Raw genomic sequence first — 6,000 nt, 5'->3', positions numbered from 1 at the left:
GTTTATGTGTTTGCGTATGTTCTTGTTTTTCTTTTCAGCAGAAGCCAGAGCGAGTAAACAACTATTTTTTATACTACAATAAGCCTGACCCTGATAATTCCAGTGGTTTGAAAGAGGAAAAACACAAAAGGAGATGGGCAGGGAAAAAAAAACTGCAATCTGTCCAATCCTGCTTTTACAGAAATCAATAAGCTATTTAAGGTCATCAGAGAGCATCACCACCGTCGCCCAGCTTTTACGGGAAGTAAAAGCATACTAACTCTCACTGCCACCCTGGAAAAGGTGCACGCCATTATTCACAACTCATTTATTCAGGATATTACAAAACACACTGAACATGTGCTTCTAAGTACTTTAACTGTGAAATTGGGATTGCTATGCAGAATGGCACATACAGTCTGTGACCAACAAATTTTCTCACAGATTCACATTGTGGGAAACAGTCTTTGGCTACGCTAATGAAGGAGCTCTAGGGATAGCAGTGATGGTCAGTTGGATGTTTGGTCAGTCAGTTGGTCCAAAACTTGTGTCCAGACTGAAAAATCTTGACAAATATTGGACGGATTGTTATGCAATTTTGCACAGACATTAATACTCCCCACAGGCTGAATATTAATAACTTTTGGCATACTGGAAAAGGAGGGTGATTCCTTGACTTTTCATTTAAAGCTATCATCAAGTCAAAGTTTCAGTTTGTCCAATAGTTCACAACAAGTTAACAAACCTTTCTGAGGTACAGTTGCTATGGAAAGTGAAAACATACCAACCAAAACAGAAAAGGGGCAAAATATTTCTATTTCAATATTCCCAATCTATTTTGAATGACAGAACTATAGATGGAATAAAGCCTTTTTTTCAAAGAAGGTTAGTGTATAGTTGGTCTTGAAACTATCAGTGTCAGTGCTTTGAATTTTTCCTGCAGTGAAGTATGTGCGGCTTATATCTAGTGCAAATTGTTTTGCCTAGGCTAACGAAACAAAACAAAACTGAGCCAACTTCCCAAAAGACAAAAATGAATTGCAGACAAACAAACAAACAAAAACAATTGTGCACTAAGCTATGGTTTAAGTCAGCTGGTCCTCTTCAAGACACAAACTCTGGCCTATATCTGCCAGCAAAGTCCAATCTGTTTTTAAGAAAAAAGCTCCAACCTCTGCATATATAAGTCATAGCTGTACCACGTAATCTGTACCAATTAACAAATGAATGAAGTCATAAACTGTGATTTATCTGTTTCTAATAACATAAATATAAGTTAATAACAAACAGATCACTAAACATGTCAAAAACATTCAATCGAATCAAAAATCAGCATCTTCTCAAAACACATCAGAACCTCCCCTCCACCTATCCCACGTTTGGTGCATTCCACCACATCCCCATAAAGGGTGTCCAAATGGGCTGGCCTAGGTTTGGCACTTCCTGGGTCTAAAACAGAGGATAGCAAAGTGCAGCATAGGGGAGAGGTAAGCAAATCAAACACTAAGTTTCCATTAAAATATTGAAATATACCAAATTTGTGTGATGTTTGCGGACTAAGAAGCAATCCAATGTGTGAGTTTGAGCAAACAATGAACAACAAACATGAATGGAATCACTGTCAACAGGCCTCAGTCACTCAGCACCTGTTATCAAACAACACAGACACTTTAGTACAAGCTAGCTAGGTGGCTGTGGTGGGCAGGTGTTTAACTCAGATTAGAGGGCATTTGGTAACCCCCTCCCCCACCACCCCCAGACAGTCATACATGTTTTAAACAAACCACCAGGTTAGCCAAACTTATGTGGAAGACAAAACAAAGGTGAAACTGTCCAAACTATTGTAAACATCTAGTGCAGTTTACAGACAGACTTCCCTGTTCAACTTGGACCTGTATACTCTATGTACTTAAAGAAATTGTGTGCACACACAGTTTTCCAGTACAATATGGGATTATTAGCAACATTTCAGGTTCGCTCATTTTCTGGTTAGGGGGGTTTAAATTATCTGGATAAACTGTTGACTTGTTTACAACCAGTCTAATTATCTGATCACTCATTTTTCTTTCCTTGTAGGACTTTATTGTTTGATTTTACTGGGCCTTCAGCAATCACTTAGGCAAGAACAGTGTTATCACAAGAGAAAGAGATGATGGCAATACCCGATGTTTAAATTAAAGCCTTTTAGGTGGAACTAATGCTGTTTTTCATTCTTAACCCTAACAGAACATTTGTCTTCCTGATGGCCTCCCTGCTTTGATTGGAGCTGTCTGACACCTGTTGTTCTGGATGGCATCAAACCAGCTGTCTGTACCTCTGGTGAGTCCCATCCACTTTGAGAACAATTTAAACAGAACACAGCTTCATGGAGCAATGATTCTATTTTCCACATCTCCCTCGCCGTGGACCCCTTAACCCACCAGGCATTGCTTATCTACCCATTCAGTATAATATATTTTTGATTTGGGATGTCTAAATGACCTCCACATCATAACAGTGTACTTCACAAATGTTCTTGTGTTTCGTGTTGTTGATCTATCCCTCTGCTAACAGATAGTTTCATTGTCAAAGGTGACTTTGTAGAAGTGGCCGAGAGTCAGAGGAGACTCACAATACTTCCAAGTCTTTCAGCCAGAGTATAATCCTCTTCCTTTATCTCTCTGGCTGATCTGGGCCAAAGCCCTGTGTGTGAGAATGATTCAGTGACTGGCTGCTTTTCTTTAGCTGTCAGTCATGTTTTCTCTTCCTCATGTACTGTCTCTCTTGTTCTGTAATTCTCACTTATATGTCTGTTGTTCTGTTGCTTCTTTAGAGTTACCTCTTTCTGTGTTCACCTCCTCTCTGTTTTTCCTTGTATGGGCAACAAAGATTGCTGATATGATGTTGCTCTCTTTTTATGTTATAACATTATCTCTTTGACACACACACAGACACCACCTCGCACTACATACACTGGCCTGACAGGCAACTTGGATTATGTCCAAGAATCACAGCTGGATTGTTGTGTGTATGTGTGTGTTTCCGTGAGGGGGTTAGTGGGCTGCATCTGATTGGCCCACTGGCACGGGAGCCAGGCAAGATGCTGATTGGATAGATGTATGGAGCCTGGCGTGCAGGTTTCTGTGTGCCATGTAGTTTTGCCTCCCAGAGCGCTGGCCGATAGCTCCACATATTGGATGCATTACAGATTAGAGCCAATGCAACTGTGTACGCATGACTGTGTGTGTCTTTGTGTGAGTCTGTGTGTCTGCACTGCTCATCTGTGCAGGAGCACTTTTATCCTCTATGAACAAATAAGCGCTGTCTCCTTTCACTGGCGTGATCACGAAATACATTTGCCTCTCCCAGACTAATCATTAATTATTAACGGCAGATTGGACTTGGCATCCCCGATCGATGCAGTAGCTACCCACTGTTAGATGATTATGATTGCTCTTAAATACATTTTAGGACACGTTATCAATCAAAATCTGAGAATTTATTGAGTCTTTATGATAACGGTAGACAATTAGAACATGATTTATTGCAGGATTTGTGAGCTTATCTAGCTCAAAGTGAGCTGCCTTAACACAAATTTTCAACATAATTGTACAGAGGAGAAAATATGCACTGATACAGAATTATCAGCCAGCTTGAAACTGTTATAAGAGGTCTCTGGTCGGGAGTTTCGTCCAGCTTGGATGTCTCAAACCCAGAAAATTTTGATAAAGGTGAAATCATATTTACTGCTCTTTGTGTCTTGTTTTTTTTGTCATGATTGAAGTATATATCGAAGTGTGTGAATATTTCATACTTTTACCAAAACGTCATTTTTACCTTCATCAGCATCAAAGAGATGTAAAATTAGTGTGAAACATGAAGTGCCTTTTAAAACCTCAATCACAATTTGTATATCCAGTGCCTCCTCACCGGACCAGTTGTTTATGAGTCTATGAATCCAGATCAAGGCTCTAGAAGAAAGTTTGGTGTCAGTGGGACAAAAAAAAATCTATGGGTACAAAATCAAGTTGTGGTAATAACTTGGGGGCTCATCAAGCCTCGAATCCCACTTCTCCTCAACAAAAATCTTGACAGGAGCAAAATATGGAATTGCTACTCACAGATACAAAAGATGAACTACACTGTAGTTCAATAACTACATATTCAACCCCTTGATTCTAATATAACCATCAGAATCGTGCTGTACAGTTTAGTGGCGTCATGAGTTACCAATTTCTTTTCTGGTTCCACCTTCAAGGAAAATAAACAGAGATGAGAGGTGAGGAGAGGAAGAAAAGGCTAAGAGTGGGAAAAAAACAAGAGAGAAAAGTAAGAATAGCACAGAGAGAGGAGAGAAGAGCGGAGACATGAAGAGTGCTGAAAACAGTCACTTACTCCTCTCCGTGACAGTCTGCCTTATTAGAGGTCCTAACTCTGTCATTACACTTGTCAACACCATCCAACGTAATTGATGCAAGTGCAGGGCTAAACCACCAAGGCTTACCGTACATGACACACACACACACACACACACACACACACACACACATACATTAAAAAAATAAACACAATGTGACCATACATGCAAACATGCTGCCCATATGGACACGTGGAAACAGATTAACAGACACACATACATATTCACACACAAAAACAGTTGCACCATCAGCATGGCTGCACATGCCACACGGTAGGACACACACACACACACATACAAAGCGCTGCTTATTGAAAACATGGCAGCGTTGTCAACCCCAGACGGCTCTCCTCTGCCCACCTGTCATAAAAATCGAGAGGAAAATTCACCTGGCTGGTATCTCAATCTTCTTCAGTGCTTAGCTTAGCTTAGACCAACCATCTGGCTCAGCAGCTCTGCTTTCCTCCCCTCTTTACTAACTCTCACTCTCTCTTAGTCTTTTTAAAGCATGTCAGCAGTTACCCAGCGCAGCGGTCTTAGTAAGGCTGCTAACGTGGCTAAGTGTCCCTGGGCCTCTTAGTTAGTGGGTGCCGTGTTTCTTTATATGTGTGTGTGTGTGTGTGTGTGTGGGTGTGTGTGTGCTTCACAGATGGTGATGGGAGGGAGGGGAGAGTTGGAGGGGGTGATGGAGAGAGCTGTCTGAGGCTCCGGCAGCTCTTGTCTCTCAGGCAAGGCAGTCTGTCTGCGGGCATCTGTACTGGCAGCCCCCCCACGCCTCCCTCCTTTCCCTGTCCACCATCGCCACGGCCACCTCACCATCCAGTGCCGCAGCTTGGCAACAACCCAGCGTGCAGAGCAGTCTGTGAAAGATGATTCCCCTTGACCTCAGATGTGTCACTTCGCCGCCAAGCTTCTCAGTTTGCTCCAGCGGATGATTATTTTGATAAATGATAGGGGTGAATTATACATTATAGTTATGTTGGGAGAAGAGCAGACTGTGACTGGGAAGAGTACAGCTGAAAGTTGCTCAGAGGGGGATGTCTCTGTGTTTGTGCACATCTGCATATATGTGTATGTACATGGATGCACATGTGGTTGGTTGTATCTGCGTGGTTGTCGGCGAGTGACTGTCTGTGATTCGGAGCTGGTCTCAGGGTTTGTGGGTTTTGTGTGGCCTGTGAAACTTTTGAAGATGATTAGATGAGTGGTGTTTGTAGTGTACCCTGTAAGATTGCTTCGTTATTTCTGCTGCTGGCTTATTGATCACAGCGCAGCGAGTCACAACATTATATTTAACAACATGGCTCCTCACTATAGGCAGATGGGTCAAGATGTTTTTTTTCTTCTTCCATTTCTCTTTGAACATATAGTTTTAAGTATCTCCAACATTTTCCTATCCATTTGCTCCTCTAGTCAGATGTAAAGGATGCTGCTTGATGTTCGATTTTCCACAAGAACCTAATGTAATATTTAGTGTTTTTATTGCAGCTGCGTATGTATGCTAGAGCACATTGTACAGCTCTTTGAAGTTTTGTGCAAGTTTGACCTCTTGAACTGGCACCTGCACAGAAACAAGAGAGGACTTGTGTTGATTCTCTTGTAGAGTTTGCCTGCTTTAGTGACTG

General features: G+C 41.7%; 1 long non-coding RNA gene across 11 annotated transcripts in view; it reads left to right on the top strand.

Annotated features, from left to right (window-relative positions):
• The first annotated feature begins 1,378 nt into the window (after positions 1-1,378).
• LOC122990380 overlaps positions 1,379-6,000 on the top strand; it is a 68,687-nt gene continuing 64,065 nt past the window's right edge. For all 11 annotated transcript variants that reach the window (XR_006405343.1, XR_006405339.1, XR_006405335.1 and 8 more), the window contains exons 1-2: positions 1,379-1,466; positions 2,206-2,298. This is a non-coding gene — a long non-coding RNA (uncharacterized LOC122990380). The remainder of the gene's footprint in view (positions 1,467-2,205; positions 2,299-6,000) is intronic.

Source organism: Thunnus albacares, chromosome 10, assembly GCF_914725855.1.
Source record: "Thunnus albacares chromosome 10, fThuAlb1.1, whole genome shotgun sequence".
NCBI classification, from domain to species: Eukaryota; Metazoa; Chordata; class Actinopteri; order Scombriformes; family Scombridae; genus Thunnus; species Thunnus albacares.
This window is presented reverse-complemented; position numbering and strand designations above follow the sequence as displayed.